Source organism: Sciurus vulgaris, assembly GCF_902686455.1.
Source record: "Sciurus vulgaris genome assembly, chromosome: 9".
Lineage (NCBI taxonomy): Eukaryota > Metazoa > Chordata > Mammalia > Rodentia > Sciuridae > Sciurus > Sciurus vulgaris.
This window is the reverse complement of record NC_136469.1, coordinates 74,373,227-74,394,687: the sequence shown is the minus strand read 5'-3', so window position 1 is coordinate 74,394,687 and position 21,461 is coordinate 74,373,227. Positions and strand designations below refer to the sequence as shown.

The 21,461-nt window shown below is 35.0% G+C and overlaps 1 protein-coding gene across 1 annotated transcript in view; it reads right to left on the bottom strand.

The window, feature by feature from the left end:
• MAPK10 (mitogen-activated protein kinase 10) overlaps positions 1-20,799 on the bottom strand; it is a 310,585-nt gene extending 289,786 nt beyond the window's left edge. The window contains exon 1 of the mRNA XM_079153291.1: positions 20,675-20,799. The gene's annotated coding sequence lies outside the window, so the exon portion shown is untranslated. The remainder of the gene's footprint in view (positions 1-20,674) is intronic.
• Positions 20,800-21,461: the final 662 nt, after the last annotated feature.

The window sequence follows — 21,461 nt, the reverse complement described above, 5'->3', positions numbered from 1 at the left end:
GACTCATGAAGAGTAAATGAGACTTCAAAAGACTGTAACTATATTTCATTAGACATTATGCAGACTTCTCTATCTCCCATTGCAGAAATAGTCTATATATTTTATAGTTTCTACCCCAAGAAGTATGATAGTAGAAAAGATGAGACTCTAATTCCTAGATGGGTTGTATGTCTACTTACAGAGTTTTGGCTAAATCAAAGGCGAGCCCTGTGTCACATGCTTCTGAAAAAAGAAAGTCACACCAGCCCTAAGATACAGGACCACTGAGACTATTGAAGAATTCTACTTTCAAACAAAAGGCAATACTAATAAAGAAACTACCTGAATATTAAGACCATTGCATTTCATAGGAAATAAAGGGAATTTTCAATCTCTTGAGCAGACCCTATCTTTTGTTTGTTATTCAATAAATTCCATTTCATTATGTTCCAGAAAATTAAAATACAAACCAACTAATATAGGAGAGTCATCTCTTAGATATAGAAGACACAAAAAAACACATTATTTTGTATAAATTCTTATTCTATTTGGGCATAAGTTCTTCTGAAATCACAATGACATAATAAACTCACAAGTCATTACTATAGTCCATTCTGCACTAAGATTATTTTTGGTCTTATTGAATGAGAAGAAAAGTATAAGACCATTTTTCAATCCAAATGAGAAGTACTTTTTCATCCTTTCTGACACTAAATTTCCAGTTTAAACAATTCACTTCTAGAGGCAGGGAGTTCATAGCCAATTAAAATAATTTCTTCTTTTTTGGAACAGAAATAATGTTTATAGATGCTGTTCTTCATATTGAACTAAGATGGACATCACTATTAATTCTATTCAGTTGTAATAGTTATGCACTAATGGGCTTTAGGTATCATATTTTAACTTCATTAAATTTAACAAGTGTTCACATCTGACTACATCTATTACCTTTCCAAGTGTTTCTTATCTACCATATATACAAGGCAACTTTTCAGAACTGTTTTTGGAATTTGTGGGACTGCTGTCTTAAAGGTAAATAATAAGTTATTACATTGTATCTGAAATAATGTTCTAAAATTAAAATAATTAAAACATTTCACAATAATTTCACAATATGTCTTCTTCATAATTTAATTTGCTATTGGTCCATCACAGTGAATGATACAGGTGAAAAAGCAAAGAGTGATTTCATGATACTAAGTGGACTTAAACAGAGATCATTTCCCCAATCAATATTATAGTGAGTTGTGGTATAGCAGGTCCATGGAATGTCACTATAAGTGTTTTTTAATCAGAATAATCTGGAATCAGTCCAAACAGACAGAAAATTGATTTGTCTTTCTCACTCCTAAAGATTTTACGGTAAAGAAAAATATTCAATTGTCTATTTCAATGTCATAACAATTTCCCAGCACTAGTGTTGAGCACTCAAAGCTAAAAGTACTTTGACTTTCATATTATTTAAGCTGATTATTCTAAATGTGGGCTATGAATATAAATTATTTTTCTAAAATAAATATAAGCATGTATATATGTTTGCATGTACATATGAACACGTACATTCATATATATATGCATACACATACATTTAATTCATTACAATGATTATGGGCCAACTGGAAATGCTTTTAATAAACAAAATAAAATGAATCTTAATCTCTATCTTGATACCATACCTAATAGGTCTAAATCTAAATGTAAATGGTTAATAAAGCATCTAGAAAATTAATAAGGGCAATAATGTCCTTGGGATAGGCAAATTCTTCTTTAAAAGAATACCAAAAGTGAGTAATTATAAAAATAAAATGTTAATATATTGAACTTTATAAAAACAAAAGTTATTTTGCTAATCAAAAGCTGCCTCTAAAAGAGTATAATGGCCAAAGATGAAAAATATTACAATCTATCTATCCAGAAAAAGACTCATATAAAGAATTCCTACAAGATCAGGAAGAAAAAAAAGAAAAAGAACTTGAATAAGCACTCCACAAAAGAAGATATCCAAGTGACCAAATATCAGATCAAAATATGCTCAACGTCATTTGGTATCAGGGAATTCAGGTTAACGATACAATGAAATATCTACACAACCAGAAAAGAAAAAATGAGTTATTCAAAAGATTAACCATGGGTTGGGGATGTAGCTCAGTTGGTAGAGAGCTTGCCTCGCCAACACTAAGGCCCTGGGTTCAATTCCCAGCACCGCAAAAAAAAAAAAAAAAAGGTAACCACAATAACTAATAACAATTTCATCAACTAAACTCAGAAACATTCCTGACAGGTACTCAAATTGTCACAATAACAAGCAGTTTCTACTAAATTTGAACATGTGTGGATCCAATAAACTAGCACTGCCACCATTGATGTGTCCATAACCAAAGCAAGTATACGTGTCTACCAGAGTCGAGTACAACGATGTTCTCAAAGGATCAAAACCAGAAGCCACACATAAGTTCATCTACGGTAGAAATGATAAATGCTGGGTATATTCATACAAGGAATACTATAAGCAACAGAAATGATTGGGCTGCAGCCAAAAGTAGCAGCATGGAGGGAACTTAAAATGTTAAAAGTAGAAGCGAAAACAGTATTCAGTGTAGAACGCATTGATAGCATGTCAGAACAGGCTAACCAGCTTAAAAATGATAGAAATTGTTAGAGCCATTTCCTTTGGAGAGTACTGACTGGAATGAGGCCCAAAAGAGCCTCCAGGATCCCGGGAATGGTCTAGCTCTTGGCCTGTGCAGTAGTTACATAGGTATATATGCCTGTGAAAATTCACCAAGCTGAACACTTAAAATATGTGCATTTACTCCATATAACTCTCTATTTCTGATTTTAAAGTGAAATATACTGGAATAATATTTAGTAGATAAAATAAAGATCAAGCATAAGACCAACTATAGTGTATATGTAAGTGAGAGAGATATTGTATAATATGATGGGATCATATTACATAGTCTCCTGTTTTTTTCCTCTTGAAGTTGTGTCATGGAGTTTTATTCAACCATAAATAAGAATGAAATTATGTCATTTACAGGAAAATAGATGCAACTTGAAAGTTTTATGTTTTAGTGTCTACAAAGTATTTCAAAATATAGAATTTTTTTTAATATTTTTTTATATTTTTACAGACTGCATTTTGATTTATTGTACACAACGGGGTATATCTTTTCCTTTCTTTGGTTGTGCACGATGTAGATTCACACCATTCGTGTAATCATACATGTACACAGAGTGATGATGTCTGTCTTGTTCCACCATTTTTCATACCCGCCTCCCTCTCATTTCCCTCTATGTAATCTAAAGTTCCTCCGTTCTTCTCTCACCCCCTACTCCCCAACCCTATTATATACCATCGTCCACATATAAGGAAAACATTTGGCCTTTGGTTTGGGGGATTTGCTTATTTCACTTAGCATGATATTCTCCATTTATCTGAAAATGCCATAATATTATTCTTCTTTATGGCTGAATGATATTCCATATACCATAGTTTCTTTATCCATTCATCTGTTGAAGGGCATCTAGGTTGAATTATTTTTAACTACCCCCTATTAATAAACATTTTAAATGCTTAAAGGTTTTGAAAACTTTAAATGCTTGTGATTTTTACTACTATAAATTATGCTACACTAAGTCTTGAATAAAACATAAAATGCATTCTAGAAATGGTATTACTATATGTAAATATTTATAGGGTGATTGTTATACACCATACTCTCAAACTGCCCTCTAAGAATATTGTACCAAAATAGTTTTTACCTGTTAATTTTACTTATATATTCCTACAGGGTTGCTTTCTAAGGCAAATAAGAGAAATTGTATAACCTTGGTAAAGTTCTGTGATGCTGAGACAGACATATCAAGCAAGAAAAATTAGAGTACAAGATTAATTCAACTTCAAATACAGATTTTTATTAACTTTTTCTTTTACCTAGACCTTTTGAAAGTTTTCATACTTGCAAGATATATAAATACAAAATAAAATATCAGTCTATTCCCAAAAGCAATAAAAAGTTTTCATACTTAATATTCTTTTATTCTGTGCAAGTAAATCTCTACGCCTATTCCTAAATGAGATTTGTCTACATATTTTCATAAGAAGGACTCCACTGATAGAATGATATCTTCTTAAGATTGCCTCTATAATCAAACACTCATGCTACCCCATCTAACACTGAATTTACACTGAGGTTTTCACGTTGGAACCAACACAAATTGTAATAACACACACCATCCCATACAACAGAGGAAAAAAAGGAGATAATAAGAGGAAGCATATTGCCATACATGATCCTTGGTAACACATTCTGTACACAAATTCACATCTTTCCATATCATTTTAAAAAATCATATATGAAAAATGTTTGTGATGAAACCTAACATATATATTTTTCTTATGGTTTGGCCATGCAGTGTCCCCCAAAAGCTTCTGTGTTAGTACAGGAATGTTCAGAAAAAAAGGGATTGAATTATGAGAGCTGTAATCCTAATTTGAATGGACTAACTGGGTGTTAACTGTATGTAGGTTGGCATAGCTAAAGGAAGTGGGTCACTGGGGACCTACCGCAAAGGGTTCGTCTTCCCTGTGACTCATTGCCCCTTCCTCTCTCTCTGCTTTCCTGCCACCATGAGGTAAGGAGCGCTTCTCCACTATGCCCATCTGCCATGATTATCTTCCTCACCTTGGGCCCAGAGCAATGAACTCTGCCGACCATGAACTAAACCTCTGAAGTAGTGAGCCAAAAGAAACTTCTCTTCCTCTAAGTTGTTCTGTTGGATATTTTGGTCAAGGCAATGAAAAGCTAACATGACATTTTGTCTCTTTGATGCCTTTTTTTTCTTTTTTAGTGGGGGATTGCTGGGGATTGAACTCAAGGGCACTCGACCATTGAGCCACATCCCCAGCCGTTTTTTTTTTCCTAGTTATTATTATTTTTTTATTGTAAAAAAATGGGACACATGTTGTTTCTCTGTTTGCACATGGAGCAAAGGCACACCATTTGTGTAATCATAAATCTACACAGGGCAATGCTGTTTGATTCATTCTGTTATCTTTCCCTTCCCCCCCACCCCTCCCACCCCTCCTTTCCCTCTATACAGTCCTTCCTTCCATTCTTGCCCCCCTCCCTAACCCTAACCCTAACCCTAACACTAACCCCTCCCACCCCCCATTATGTGTCATCATCTGCTTATCAGTGAGATCATTCGTCCTTTGGTTTTTTGAGATCGACTTATCTCACTTAGCATGATATTCTCCAATTTCATCCATTTGCCTGCAAATGCCATAATTTTATCATTATTTGTGGCTGAGTAATATTCCATTGTATATATATACCACAGTTTCTTTTTCCATTCATCAATTGAAGGACATCTAGGTTGGTTCCACAATCTGGCTATTGTGAACTGGGCAGCTATGAACATTGATGTGGCTGTATCTTTGTAGTATGCTGATTTTAAGTCCTTTGGGTATAGGCTGAGGAGTGGGATAGCTGGGTCAAATGGTGGTTCCATTCCAAGTTTTCTAAGGAATCTCCACACTGCTTTCCAGAGTGGCTGCACTAATTTGCAGCCCCACCAGCAATGTATGAGTGTACCTTTTTCCCCACATCCTCTCCAACACCTATTGTTTCTTGTATTCTTGATAATCGACATTCTAATTGTGGTGAGATGGAATCTTAGGGTGGTTTTGATTTGCATTTCTCTTATTACTAAAGATGGTGAACATTTCTTCGTATGTTTGTTGATTGATTATAGATCTTCTTCTGTGAAGCGTCTGTTCATGTCCTTAGCCCATTTGTTGATTGGGTTATCTGAATTCTTGGTGTAGAGTTTTTTGAGTTCTTTATATATTCTGGAAATTAGTGCTCTATCTGAAGTATGAGTGGCAAAGATTTTTTCCCACTCTGTAGGCTCTTTCTTCATATTGCTGATAGTTTCCTTTGCTGAGAGAAAGCTTTTTAGTTTGAATCTATCCCAGTTGTTGATTCTTGCTTTTATTTCTTGTGCTATGGGAGTCCTGTTAAGGAAGTCTGATCCTAAGCCTACATGTTGAAGATTTGGACCTACTTTTTCTTCTATAAGATGAAGGGTCTTTGGTCTGATTCTGAGGTCCTTGATCCATTTTGAGTTGAGTTTTGTGCAGGGTGAGAGATAGGAGTTTAATTTCATTCTGTTTCATATGGATTTCCAGTTTTCCCAGCACCATTTGTTGAAAAGGCTATCTTTTCTCCATTGCATATTTTTGGCACCTTTGGCGAGTATGAGAAAATTGTATTTATTTGGGTTTGTGTCCATGTCCTCTATTCTGTACCATTGATCTACCTGTCTATTTTGGTACCAATACCATGCCGTTTTTGTTACTATTGCTTTGTAGTAGAGTTGAAGATCTGGTATTGTGATACCCCCTGCTTAGCTCTTTCTGCTAAGGATTGCTTTAGCTATTCTGTGTTTATTATTCTTCCAGATGAATTTCATAATTGCTTGCTCTATTTCTGTAAGGCACATCACTGGGATTTTAATTCCCAGCCCTGTTTTGTATTTTATTTAGAGACAGGGTCTCAGTGAGTTCCTTAGCACTTCATTTTTGCTCAGGCTCGCTTTGGACTCTGGATCCTCCTGCCTCAGCCTCCAGAGCTGCTGGGATCACAGTCACGTGCCACCTGAGCTTTTTCTCTTTCAAAGTAAACTGACAAAACAACCTAAAACAAACTTTTTCTTAAGAGAGATCATTGACATGTAAATATGAATTGGTGATATAACTAACAATAATCTATACAAGAATTGTCTTTTCCAGTGAAATTGTACAGTAAATTCAATAAAATGCATTCTCTATGTGTATCTCTCTCTGTCTCTGTTTTTCTGTCACTGTCTCCATATCTCCCTTCCCCCCACCCTCTCTTTCTGTCCCCCTCTGTTGTGCACATGAGACACACACACACATACACACACAAACACAGAAACATACTATACTACAATTTTAAAGTACAGATGAATTTTCTTTGGTCACAACGAACTAGAAAAGTAAAGCATTTTACTTCTATTAAGATGAACAAAATCCTGGAAGGCAATGTGATTTTCATCATAGTTAAGAAAGTGGCCTTGAACTCAAAAAGCAGTAGCAGCCAGCAGAGACCGAGCAGTCTAGGGCTTGCTAAGTCAAATGCCCAGAGGAGCTAAACAGACATTGTAGATGCATGAGGAAGCTGAGTCGGGTCTGACAACTAGGACAGCACACAAGTCATCCAAATGGCATTAGCTACAACAGTTGTTTCCATGGTATAAATGTCCACTGGTTGCTTTGCAGTTTATCATTTTCACAAAGGACTTTTGAAAGTTTTGGATTTGAAAAGCTTCTAATTAATACTCAAAAAAATTCTTAAAATAATGTGCCAGCCTTACCAAACATGGACTCAGTCCAAAGTAAATCTGTTTACAATCTCTAATTTTGTGAGACCCATAAAGAGCTATAACCTGCCTAGAGTCACACAGTGACTTTTTCTCCCTCCCAGAGCAGGACCTGCCACCACCACACCATGCTACATTCTCTGGTAATTATGTCTTCTGAAGTCAGGTTTTGACACATGTTTTGGAGGGCACCACTCTGAGTCTAGGCTGTCCCACTTTCCTTCTTCCATCAGTCTCAGCCCAGTCCCAATTGCTTAACCTGCACTCCAATTAGGTCAGCTCCTACACACAGGGAGGTCCTTCCCACCTTTGTGCTTTTGTTCATGCTCATCCCTTCCCAGAGGATGCCCAGTACGGGATCTCCTTTGTAAGTCCTGCCCCCCACTCAGGGCCAAACTCAAAAGCCCGTGATGGAGTCTTCTCTCTTTGAAGCCATACTGCACTTGTTGTCAGTACCATATTACCCATTAATTAAGCTTTCTGTTTTGTAGTGCTTATTTTATCTACCCAAATCAAATCAAATTCCTATAAAATTAAAGTTCTGTCTTCTTCTTTTGCAACACTTGCATCCTAATATATTATTAATTCTAATTCTAAGATATTACTGAGCAGGACTGAGTACTCAAGAAATACTGCTGATGTAGCCGGGTACAGTGGCACGTGTCTTTAACCCTAGAGACTTAGGAGGCTGAGGCAGGAGGATCACAAGTTTGAGACTTGCCTCAGCAACTTAGTGAGACCCTGTCTCTAAATAAAAAATTTTAAAATGGTGAGGGATGTGTCTCAGTGGACGAGAGTCCTTGAGTTCATTCCCTGGTTAAAAAAGAAAAAGAAAAGAAAGAAAGGAAAGAAGGAAGGAAGAAAAGAAAGGAAAAGAAAAGAAAAGAAAAAAAAGAAAAGAAAAGAAAAGAAGAGAAAAACTGACCGGTGACCTCATAGCTTTTCCAGGAGGGATGACGATATTTAAATAATCCTGGAAATTATTTGCCACACAATGTTAGCATCTCTATTAGTTTCCTAGGTCTGCCATAACAAAGTATCATGGACACTTACTCTCTCACAGTTCTAGAGGCTTTAAGTCAAAAATGAGGATGTTGGCAGGACATGCTTCCTCTCTAAAGGCTCGAGGAGCTGATCCTTCTCGGCTTCTTCTAGCTTCTAGTTACCCCTGGCATTCCTTGGCTTGTAGCTGCATTCCTCCCATCACTGCCTTTGTCTTCCATGGCCTTTTCCCTTAAGTCTGCATCCAAATTTCTCCCTTCTTATAAGGACAGTAAGTCACATGGACTTAAGGTCACCCAAATACAGTAGGCCCTTATCTTAACTCGATTTTATCTATGAAAACCATAATTCTAAACAAAGTCACATGGGCAAGTTCTGGGTAGACATGAATTTTGAGGGGACACGATTCAATTCTAAGTTGTAACTAATTTCCTCAAGGTTGATTTTTATGAAGAATCTGAAATATCAGTAATCACTGAAGAGTAAACAAGATTCTAAAATAAAATAAGCTTACATATTATCTACATTTTTAAGGAGTATTATAATCTGGGGAAAATCCATTAATATAAAGCAAAAATTCAGAGATAATTTATAAATATAAAAATTTGGCTGATTCTAGGCTGTCTTGCTTCATCTATCTCAACGTACTTATAGATTTAAATACTTCAGTAATTCATACAAAACACTATTGAGAAAGCTAAATAATCAGATGATATTAATAGAAAGAAGAAATGGCAGAAAGGCATCCTCTCCCATTCCCATGCATTATTTGAAGGACTCCATCTTATCCCATCTGTTATTGAGTTATCTATTATTATGATTCTTTATAGAAGTTATAGAAATCATATAAATAGATCTAGTCCCCAGTTTCCAGAAGTTTTCTCTGCCTAGACATTCACACAAATTAGTACTTCATATTAGGCCAATAGATGATACATAGGAAAGATCCCTGCCTTTACTAGACATGGAACCTGAGCAGGTGGTATAAGCTCTCTGCATAGTGCTGCTCCTTCACTGGAAAATTAAAATAGGACAACCTAGATCATTTGATGTTCCCTCCAACTCTTGTAAAAGGAAAATGTCTGCATTTATTGGAACTCTGAATTAGAGTGTGTCTCTGAAGTTAAATAGCAGATTGGCTCTTCAGTTCCAAGTTTTAAAAGTATAGAACTATATTTCAATACATCACTTCCACTGAAACAGTAAAATGGAAAATTCATGGACAGAGGAAAACAGTGAGAACTATGGAATCCAAAGTCAGATATAGAACATGAAGGGTGGGGTAAGTGAGAAGTAGCCAAAGTAAAATAACTGAAAAAGAATAAAAGGGAGAAACAGGACAGGGGCCAGAAGAGAGACAAAGAGGAGAGAAGAGGAACTATCGACAGAATCTGTGTAAAGTAGTTTTGGGGTTTAGAGACTTGAAGCACTTCACCTGGCCAGAATAGAGACAAGGATGACAGTTTTCCATTTAGGAACTATATGCAAAATAATTATAAGAAATACTCTTTGTTAAGGGATGGCAAGTCCTGAGTCATCCCGTGGTAAAAATTTGAAGCAGTGCAATCATATACTACTACAGGATACTCAGATCCAGTTATACAGGCTCAATGAAGCCCTTCACCACAGCACAGATTCAACTTATTTGGAAGTATCCTAACTCAAACAACACATATTTTTCTTCTTTGTGGCCAGGGCCTTCTAAAACTTCCAGAAATCCTGCTCAGTCCTTGAAAAAGCTCAGTCTGAAAGTGCTGCAAGAGTTAATACCTCATAGGCAACCTCCAACCGGTGAATCCAGGCAGGTACCATTCCCAAGCGCTTCTACCTCACATCTATACACAGACATCCTGGGATGCCTAGGAAAATCTCACCCACATGAAACCCCAGCTGCCCAGAAGAGACTGCTTCCCTTTCTCACTCTCCCGTCTCCCCCACTCTTACTCTATGGGATGACCTCTGATCTACTGCCTGCACCTAAGTCCTTCTTAGTCTCTGCTGCAGATTCAGATGTTTTAAAATTTTGTGGTCTTAGAGAAAGTTCTTGAAAGTAATGGGAAGTTTTCAAATACAAAGAGCAACAATGGTGTTGGGAGGCATGATACCTGGAATCTAGCTCTGTTAGCAAATGGTCATGTGTATGATCTTGGACAAGTCAATTGCCCTGTCCAATCTAATATATTCACATTTATGAATTGCAAATATAAGACTAGCTGTCTTAGGTTATTCAGTCAACATAGCTTTTAATTTGAAAATAAATCACCCAATCCATGGTTAATGATGAACCCAAATAGATCAGGTTCCACTCTCCCTTGATTGTTGGAATGGAATTCCAATTGTGGTATATTATGTTACAAATATCATATATTTCAATTCTATTATATTTCAAAAACATCAGTGGAAACCTGCAGTGATATAACTTGCTTCACATTTTCATAATTTTTTTTCTATCCATGTTTTCAATTACTGTAAAAATCAAATCAAGAATAATGTACATTTATTGACAGAATAGCAACAATGACATGAGTTTTAGATAATAAATAACATACGAAAAGGTTTACTAAATATTCTAAATTAATTACAAACCTGTTTTACAATTCTAAGAGAGATACACACTACTCTCATTTGAAATACATTTCATTTATAAATGAATAATCAGATTAATTGTAAATACCTCTCTAAATCAAATGTGCATAATTCCATAAAATCATCTGTCTTGAACTAGATAACTAAAATATAGCCCCAAATTAATGCACATGTTTAAATTGCACTATAGCATGTTTTGAATCATGAGAAACTATTTAAGGAACTGCTCTGACAATTTTGTTTACAGATCAGAAAAACAGAAGAAAAATTTGCATTTGTTTGTCCTTGGAAATTTTTCTGCATCAGCTTCTCACTTCTCAGGAGAATGCACTCCTTATATGTGAAATATTTTAGAACATAATCTAGTCAGCTAGCATACATTCTCCAGAGAGTCTATTTTTAGAAGTCAGAGGAAAAGGATACACACAAAAAGAATGCATGAAGTTATGAATGTCTATCATAAATTAGGGAGGAGGCAAGTCTACCAGAATGATGCCTATAGCATTCTACTCAAATCTGACCTCCTTAAAGAACTTAAAAGGGAAAAAGAGACAGTAACTACGACATCCCTGTGACTGGATTCTACTTTAATTCTACACTTGTTCATATGACCAAGTCCCCTGTTCTGAGACCTCAGCAGCAATAACAGAGATTGGTTGGTTGGTTCAGAGGGTTTATGTGAGGTGAGGATTATCCTTTGAACTACTATAGCATTTTATTACTGACCTGCCTTTGGGCCCACGGAAGCCCTATTTTTTTTCCTGAAGAATTCAAAGTCAATAATGATGGGTTATGCTCAACAAAGTCATTCTAAATTCAAAATACTCAGACCAGGTAAAAGAAAAAAAAAAGTTACTTTTTAGATCTCAGAGAAGGAGTTCATTTAGAGAAATAGCATTTTTCTTAGCAGGAGATATAGAAGTCCATTGCACTTGCTGGAGAGAAAATGTTGGGAATGATAAGTAAACTTTCTTTTTTCTCTCTTCTTTATAGACCATCAGGAGCAAGAGCTGTAAAATCTCTAAATCTCTAAATGTGGTTTTTACATTTCATTCCATTATAAATCAAAGCAGGCAAGGCAAGTGAATTAGTCAACTTTTTGTTGCTGTGACCAAAATAACTGACAGTAACAACTCAATGTAGAAAAAGTTTATTTTGGCTCATGGTTTCAGAGGTTTTAGTCCAAGGTCAGCACGTTCCATTGCTTTGGGCCTGAGATGAGGTCCAGTGTCAAAGCAGACAGATATGGCAAAGGAAAGCTGCTCAGCTCATGGAAGGCAAGAGGAGAAGAGTGGAGCTGGAAGTGTAAGGGAAAGGACCAGGGAAAAGATAAACCTTTCCAGGCATGACTCCAGTGACCTACTTCTAGGTACCACCTGCCTACAGTGTCTACCACCTTCCAGTCCATTCAAATTATTAATCCTTCAAATGGATTAATCCACTGAAGAGGTTACAGTCCTCATGATCCAGTCACTTCCCAGAAGTCCCACCTCTGGACATTGCTGCATTGGAGACCAAGCCTTCAATACATGAGATATGTGGGGACATTCCAGATCCAAACTATAGCACTCAAGTACAAATCTGAAATAAATAATAAATAGTGTTCGCCAGCTCTGCCAGACATTGAGCTAAGAGTTTAATGTGTGTAATCACATTTAAACCTCACTAATTTCATGTTGTCTTAGAGAATTAACCTGACCAAGATCATACAACAGGTAAGGATCATAATCAATGTTTAAACCATGCCTACCATTTTTAAAAATTATAACTCTTCTATCACAGTCTAAACAAAAACTAAATCTTCCAGAGAGAAGATTATCATAATCAGGAAAGAATTCAATTAATGATATATAATGTCCTCTGTCACAGTCTCTGTGATTTTAGTTCCTGGTGACAAGATTCAATACAATAAAAGAATCATCAAAATTATGATGTAGAACTCACAAGCAGATTAAAGGAAAATGCAAGAGTTGAACCACTAAAGAAAATATTGAGAAAATCTGTGTAAAAATAATGCCTAAGTCCAAAGAGAAATAATCTGACTTTACAAAATTTGAATTTTATTACAAGAGTATTTCTTTGCTATCACTGGAATGCAGGAGTGAACAAATACTTAGACTGTGACTGATCAATTATAAGTGGTAAAATTGAAAATATCATATAACTTTGCTCTGAGATAAAAAAATTTCCTGCCGAGTTTTTAGAAAAGCAATGCCAATTTTAATGTTTAAGAGGACTGTGTTTTACATTATAGTCATTATTTTAATGTCAGAAGTAGTAAGATATAATAACCAATGATTATTGATTACTTATTTTGTTCTGGGTATGAAAACCATGTGTTTATTATCCCAGCCCACACAGCAACATTATCTGTTATGTACTATTACTGTCCCCATTTCATAGAGGAATTTAGTATGGTTTAAAAATGCCCAAATCATAACCCTTTACAAACAGCAGTATCAAGACTTGAAACCAAGTAGTAATATGTTTTCAGTTCCCTTATACTCTATTACCCTCATAATACTTAGTATATGACTTAAATTTTTATAGTTACTATAAGGAGGTACCCAGTAAAGAAGGCAACAGATAAATGTATGTTTAATGAAAAATATTAATACTATCATGCATTCAGTCTCATCTTTTTCCTCTAAGAAATTAGTCTTTTCCTTTTTCTATGTAATAATCAAATATATTATTACATGTAGAAAAATATATTTCATCTCTACAAACATAAGAAGCTCATGCTATCCATAAAATATGTTGCTTGAATAAATTCTATCATTAAAAAAAACTATTAATGACCCTGGTTTTCTCCCTTTTTTTTGGGGGGGGGGGTTTGGTCCCTTTTTCAGAAATTCTTTGCTATGAATTCCTTGAACATAATTACAATATAGGCACCTTTTAAAACATAAATCTTTAGGCACATATACACGCATGCACACGTATATTCAGTCTATACAAAATTTATTTTTCATAACAAAATTTATCCATTATAAGACTGTTTTCTTAGTTTATAGTCTGAACAAGTTCTTATACATTAGCCATTTCACTCTGTGCACATTGATTCTAAATTTCACATTGTTTTGGGCAAGGGCTTTTACACAAAGAAAATGTGGAGTTCAATTTAGTTTCTAATTTCCAACTCTCCCTCCATTGTAATTTTTTGTTAAATCTTCTTCTATACCTCTGCTCTTTCAACTAAACTTACAACTTAAAGTGGTAAATATTCTCAGAAAGGAAAAAGCACTCTATATCAATGATGGAGTAAGCAAAGAGTTTCACAGAGCAAAGAAGAAAACCAAGTGCAGTAATTTAGAAGTAAGAATAATAATTGCTAACACTTATTGACTTACTGGGTGACCAGGCACTTTTACATGAAATAGCTCATTTCATTTACCAAACAGCCTAATGATTGTTACCATATTATCGTCACTTAAAAGAAAAAGAAATAGAGGCACAGTAACTTTACAAAGTCATTCAACTAGTAATTAGTGAAGATAATATGTTATAGTGTAAATGTGAAGTGTTCCCTGAAAGCTCATGTGTGAGACAATAACAACAGGATTTGGTGGTGAAATGATTGGGTTATGAGAGCCTTAACCCAATCAAGGTGCTAATCCCCTGATAGGAATTAACTGGGTGGTAACTGTTGGCAGGTTGGGGTGTGGCTGGAAGAGGTGAGTCATTGGTGGCATGCCTTTGGGGTATATATTTTGTCTGAGGTGAAGGGACGGTTCTCTCTCTGCTCCCTGGCGCTAGGTCCTGAGCTTCTTTTCTCTGCCACACTCTACTGCACAGATGTTCTGCCTAACCTCAGGCCCCTAAGAATGGAGTTGACCGTGTATAGACTAAGACCTCTGAAACCATAAGCCTCCAAATAAACTTTTCCTCTTCCAATTGTTCTTGTCAGATCTTTTGGTCACAGAAATGAAAAAGCTGACTAAAACATAATATTTAAGCCCAGATGGTTTGGTTCTAAAATCAGCATTGCTTAACCACTATACCGTGCTGCCTCTCAAACTTCATAAATTGAATTAACATCATCAACAAATAATATTACTAAGCGCAGTCCTATTTATGATGAAAAATGTATGTGCTTAGATCTAGAAATATAAGATTTCAAAAGCTGGACTATATCTGAATTTTAAAATAAAAATGCTAGAACACTGTTATTGTTTATGTAGTTTCAACATGAGTTTCTAAATAAAAACAATTTGTTATAGAATGTTGTATTTCTAATTCATTTCACCTCAATTAATTAAATCATGATATGAGGATTTAGTTACTAATGTATTTTTGTTAGTCAGAATCAAACAGTATATACAAAGAAAAGAATATTTAAATTTTCATAAAGCAAAAAACTTAAGCAGAATTTATTCATTTGTTGACCAATATTAATTGAGCACCTACTGTTTATGAAGCATGCCAGAGGACTGGTAAGAAAATAGCTCTATCCTTGAAGATTTCTCAAAGGAAAATAGACATTTCAAATTACAACATTAAGAGTTATAACAGAGATATATTGTAGACCTATGGGAACCAAGAAAGTAAAGCAATACTTTTGCTAGGTGTGGGAAAGTACAGAAAGGCCTTCACAGAGACATTATAAAATGGATGGGACTTACCCCATTGAAGACTGAAATTAGCACATAAGAATATTCCATTCAGATGGAAACAGGTGAGAAGACATGGTTTATTCAAGGATTAACCAAGATCTTGGATTTGTAGGGGTAGAAAATGATGCTGGAAAGACTACATTGTTAAGAAATTTGGACTTTATGGAGAAACCTACCAGATGTATGTAAGCAAGGAAAGGACATGGGCCAATCTATTTTGGAAAATTCATTGTCATATCTGTGTATGTGATTCATTCACAGACAGGGAATTGAGGCAGAGAGACCGATAGGGAAGCATTGAAGTGGTTTAAGCTAAAAGATAGTGTTAAGATTTGAATCTTAAATGAACCCCAAAAGCAATATGTTAAAGGCTTGGTTGCAAACCTGTGGAACTACTGGGAGATAATGGAAAATTCAGGAGATGGGGCCTTATGGAAGTTATATCATTGGCAGTGTGCCTTTGAAAGGAAAGTAAGAGCCCTGGCCCCTTTCTCTCTTTCTTCCTCTCTCTCTTTGCTTTCTTGTCACCAGGAGGTGAGCAGCTTTGTCCAGTCACATTCTCCCAACTGTGATGTTCTGCCTTGCCACAGCCTCAAAAGCATTGGATTCAGCAGACCACAGGATGAAAGTTCTGAATATGTAAACCAAAATACTTATTTACTCCTTTTTAGCTAAATATCTGTTTTGTCACAGTGATAGAAAGTTAATTAACACAGAGGGTAAGAATCTGAGCCCAGACAGTAGACAGAGGAAATTAAATGGCAACATGGCTTTCCACATCTTCTCCCTTCTTCTCCCAAGTTCTCATAAATGTAGGAAAAAGAGGTTGTCTCACAGAAAGCTGGGTAATGGCAAAAATTCCCTTTAGAGTAATATACTCCTAGAGGCCTCTATAGTCAGGTTATACTAGATTTTTAAGATGAAATTGTTGAAAATCTACCAAATACCAGACTATATCTCTTTTCACAACTGGGAAGCAATTTAAGCAATAACAAATAATAGGACTAAAAGATTACCATACTTGGTAGAGAGAGAAAGCTCCTATTGAAAACTGGAGTAAATTATTCACGCCAAGAATTGTATAAATATGTCCAGTAGTACAGGAAATATACATACTTACTTGATTCTAAATCTACTCTTTGTAAATATTTAACTCTTTTGTTATATTACTTTCAGCATTCTTAAATCACTTTAAGAACCTTTTTATTACTGTGTAGCCAGAATACATGTGTTGCACAAGGACTCAAAATCTTTTTATTTCATATAGCATCTAGTTTAAAGTCAAATTCTTCACTAAATTACACAAATTTGGGCAACCTTGACTACTATAAGTGAAGTTTACCAAATACAGAATTCTTTCAGGGTTTTTGTTGTTGTTGTTATTTTTGTTTTTGTTTTTAGCAGATTATCTCACTATGAACTTTAAAAAATTACTTCACCCCAAATTTAAAAAATACAATTTTATCTTTCTTCAGTCAGAGACAACATGCTACAATAAAATCTCATGGAATTTTATTTTCAACTATTGGACATTTCCCCCTTAATTACAAAACTACTTTCTTTTAGAAATACTTACAAGTTTCACTTTTACATTGATACAGTTCTTTGAAGGAAAAGATGATTTCAATATTTTACATAACAATTTACTAGCATACTGCTATACATTTTTAAATCCTACTTTTTCTAAAATCTTGCTATGGTCTGAATGTAGCCCCTCCAACACTCATAGTATCAATAGGATAATGGTAAGTGTCAGGAACTTTAAGAAGTGATTAGCCATGTACATATGATATGTCAAAATATACCTTACTGTCCTGTATAATAAAAAGAACAAATAAAAAAAAAGAAGCAATTAGGTCTGAGGGCTTCTCCTTTGTGAATGGGATATAAGCCCTTATGTAAGTGGCTTCACACTGCATTCAGTTAACTTGTCCTTCTGCCTTCTGTCATGCAAGGACACAGCAAGAATTCCCTTATCAGACACCAAATGTTGACACCTTAATTTTAGATGTCCCATTTTCCAGAACTGGGAGAAAATAAAACTTCTGTTTTTTATAATTTAGCCAGTCTGGTATTCCATTATAGCAGCCCTAAATGGAATAAGATAAATCTCAATATTTGGTTCAATTTTCTGAAAAGTTATAAACTCTGGTGGGAATGAAACCTGCTCCACAAATGTTAATCTACTTAAAACATATCTGAAGCAGCTGCTTAATTGGTTTTGTTCATAGATCTCTTAGTTCTACTTTTTTTTCATATTGTTATTGCTATGATTAAGATTAAAAATCACATTTAATCTACAGACAGTAAATTGTATTGTTGTATTACAATTTCACTTAAGTAGGTAACTATCATTTGTGTTATGAAAAAAGAAAATGCCCTTTACTCTCTGCACTCTGGGCAGGGGTGAGGTCCTGAGCTTGATCCACTCCAGCAGCAAAATTTCCTTTTTTAGGGCTTAGGATAATGTGACTTGTCTCTGCCTGTTTTTATCATCTTGTTCTACACTGTGCCATCTGCCATGCCTCTACATAGAGATCCATCGCCACAGGTCTGCCCTCCCCCCAAATTTTCCCAGTAATCTGGTCCTCTAGTCTTTACAAGTAACTTCCCTTCTACCTTCCCAAAATGAAATGTCAATAAATAATATACACTTTTGGGAAAGCTAATCATGTTATAAGATAATCTATTATTTTAAAATGCAGTTGTGCCCAGAGTTATAAAATTCAGAAGAAATGGAGTCAGTGAAGCAATTAAATATTATTAGAAGAAAGATAGGCAAGAGCTTCTATTTTCTAGACTTTTAAGTTAGAATACTATACCCCTAATTCAAGAAAGTTCAGTTTAGTGGACCACCAAAGAGAACACATAGGAATGTATATGTGTGTATATATGTGTTCATACTCTTTAAATGAGCACGTGCAAGTGTGAAAAGTCATATATGGTATATTGTTTTGTGTCTGTTCAGAATTACAAGTCTTTCTATTAGAATTAATACAATAATAATATGTGTTTATTTTCAGTTTCTTTGTGTTCAAGTAGAAATTCATGAATAGTTCAGGAACCTGCTACCTTTGTGAACTCCTTATCCTAATAGGATTTGTCAAGTGAAGCAAAACCAGATGAAAATAGTAAGCTTTCAAAATAAATTCCATTTTTTGCCATTACTTTTACTTTTTTGCTCTTCCACTCCTGAGGGAAGCCCTGATACAGACTAAGATAAGCTATTGGAACCACACTAAGGAGTTTGCTTTCATTCTGTAGGCTAATTTGACATAGTCATAATGATGGGTTAGTATTTTTAACTTATTTTGGAAATCTTAAACTAATTAAAATATGTTCAGTAGATCCACTGGTGTTCTTTCTAGGTACTAAGATGTTCCAAATAGACACTATATCCTAATAATCTTTTTCCTATAATTATAGAAAAATGACTAGTTTGTAATAAATCTTCAATAAATATTTGTTGAATGAATGATAGTTTGGAAAAATATCAAGGAGAAACAAATATTGCCAAGCAACTTATCAATATTATGAATTATGTATAATAAGTCAACAAGCACAGAAAAAGAGAAGGTCACTACATGTCCCCTAACATCTGTGATAATTACCCATCTTTCTAGGGAAGCTAGAAAGCAAGGAATAAAGACAGTAACGAACGTCTTTCTCTCTCAAACCTGTCTTTAACTACCAGAAATATTCCTAAAATCAAAGACTTTCTCAAACTCTCACCAAAGCATGAGCCAGAAAAACAGTCATTTCCAAAGGGGTAGGAAATTCTAAACCAAGTAGATAACAGCCTAAGCGGGGAAGGAACACATGTTCTGTCACTTAGAGGCACAAAAGCAAGACACTGAACACAGGGCAGGTTATTTTGTTTGAATATAAAAACATTTCTCAAACATGATGTACAGTCATGTTAAAGTATGAGCAGAGTCCATTCTGCACTTTTTCATCAGTCCCTTAAGTCAGGAGTAGAGACCCATCAGAGTAAGCCCAGAATGGGGAAAACCCATCTCTGTTTATCTCTCTCAGAAAAGGATACTAAGCTTAGGGTGTGTGTGGTGCCCTGGAAAGGCACAAGGTGCTCTTTCACTCTGAGTCAGTTAACTAAACTGAGAAGAAAAATGTCCTCAGTTGGCTTCCCTATCCCATTTTTCATTCAACAAAGAATATGTACTATGGGTTTCCTCGAGCACATAGTCCCTGAATTCTTCTAACAGGGAAGGCACATGCACCTTTAACTAAGAGCAATCAATCATGAAATGAGCATCATGAAATATGTTTTGTAGCTAATGTGAGGAAAGGTACAAAGTGACAAATGATTCAGCAACTATAATTATCAACAAGGCCTGTTTAGAAGAGGAAAAAAAAAGTTGCACCTAACTGATTCTTTAACTGGTTTTACTTGCGCTTTGGTAGGGCTTGAAACTAAAATGCACTTAATCATTAACAGTTTCTTTCTATCATTAATTTTGTTTCCACATCCCTTTTCCTTTATTAATAACTAAATGGGTCTCTGAATTGACTAATCGATAACCTTAAGGTTTCCCTAAAAACGTTAAAGAGTAAAGAAGAGTAAAGCCCTATTTATGGAACTTTTTCTTTAAATAATGTGCAAAACACAAACTAGAGGTACAACAAATTAAAGTATAAAAAACATTAAATGCATTCAAAACATGCATTTTATTTAATAAATTTTAAAAAAATAAACTGTTTACTTGAAATAACACAACATTAAATGTAACCTTGCATTTAAATACATCATTTTATAAATCCTTCTCCTTCATTAGGAAGGTTTTAAAAATTATAGAAAGTTCCACAGATGGAGAAGAAAGAAAACTGTGGAATACAATTCAGTAAAGACCCTAATTTTTAAAAATCAAAAAGTTCAATAAGAAAGTATTCTCAGCAATTTCAGCCCTCTACAGCAGGAAAACACACACACACACACACACATATAGTAAATTATATCAAATTTTAGAGGGCACATTTCCATCCACCTTTGTAGGAAAGTACTGCTTGTGGCTTGACATAGCATGTTTCCAAAGTGACACTGGTGACATTTTCCCATGCCCTACCTTCTCACAGAGAAATAGGCCAGTCTTTGCTGTAACTTTCCACAAAACCTCTCAGAAGTACTTCTTAATAATTTGGAGGTTGCAGAAAGGCTGGTGATCCAACTGACCAGACAAAAGACTAGAGTCAAAATTAAAACCTGATATGAGATTACAAGAAAGAAATCTTTAAGGATTCCTCAAGGCAATCTTTGCCATCTATATTTTTGAAGTAATAAATGGAAAGAAGTGAGCAAACAAAGGAAAATACACTAAAATATGATTGTCATTTGCACTGGATAAAAGTAAATAATTTAATTATTACTCTATTTATGTATGGTTAAAGTTTATAAAGTATTTTTTCCCAAGATTCTTAAGAAAGAAGTCATAAACTGGTGTTTTTATTCTAGCTATAGATTTTTGTATCTACTGACTGATTGGTAATGGTAGTTGAGATTTTAAGAAAACAACAATTTCTTTAATTTATAATCAAGTATTGTTTTATGATTACTTTAGACCACACCTGCCTTCTTCTAGGGAAAAAAAAAATCCACTTCTTACAATCATTTCTCTCATAAAGAATCCTTTTCTGACTAGGCATGGTGGTACACACCTGTAATCCCAGGTACTCAGGAGGAGGATCACAAGTTCCAGGCCAGCCTCAACAACTTAGCAAGTCCCTATCTCAAAATAAGAATATGAAAAGGGCTGGGGATGCAGCTCAGTTGTGGAGCACTCCTGGGTTCAAACCTCAGTATGAAAACAAAAAAAAAAAAATCCCTCTATTCTACCACCATATCAAATAATACCA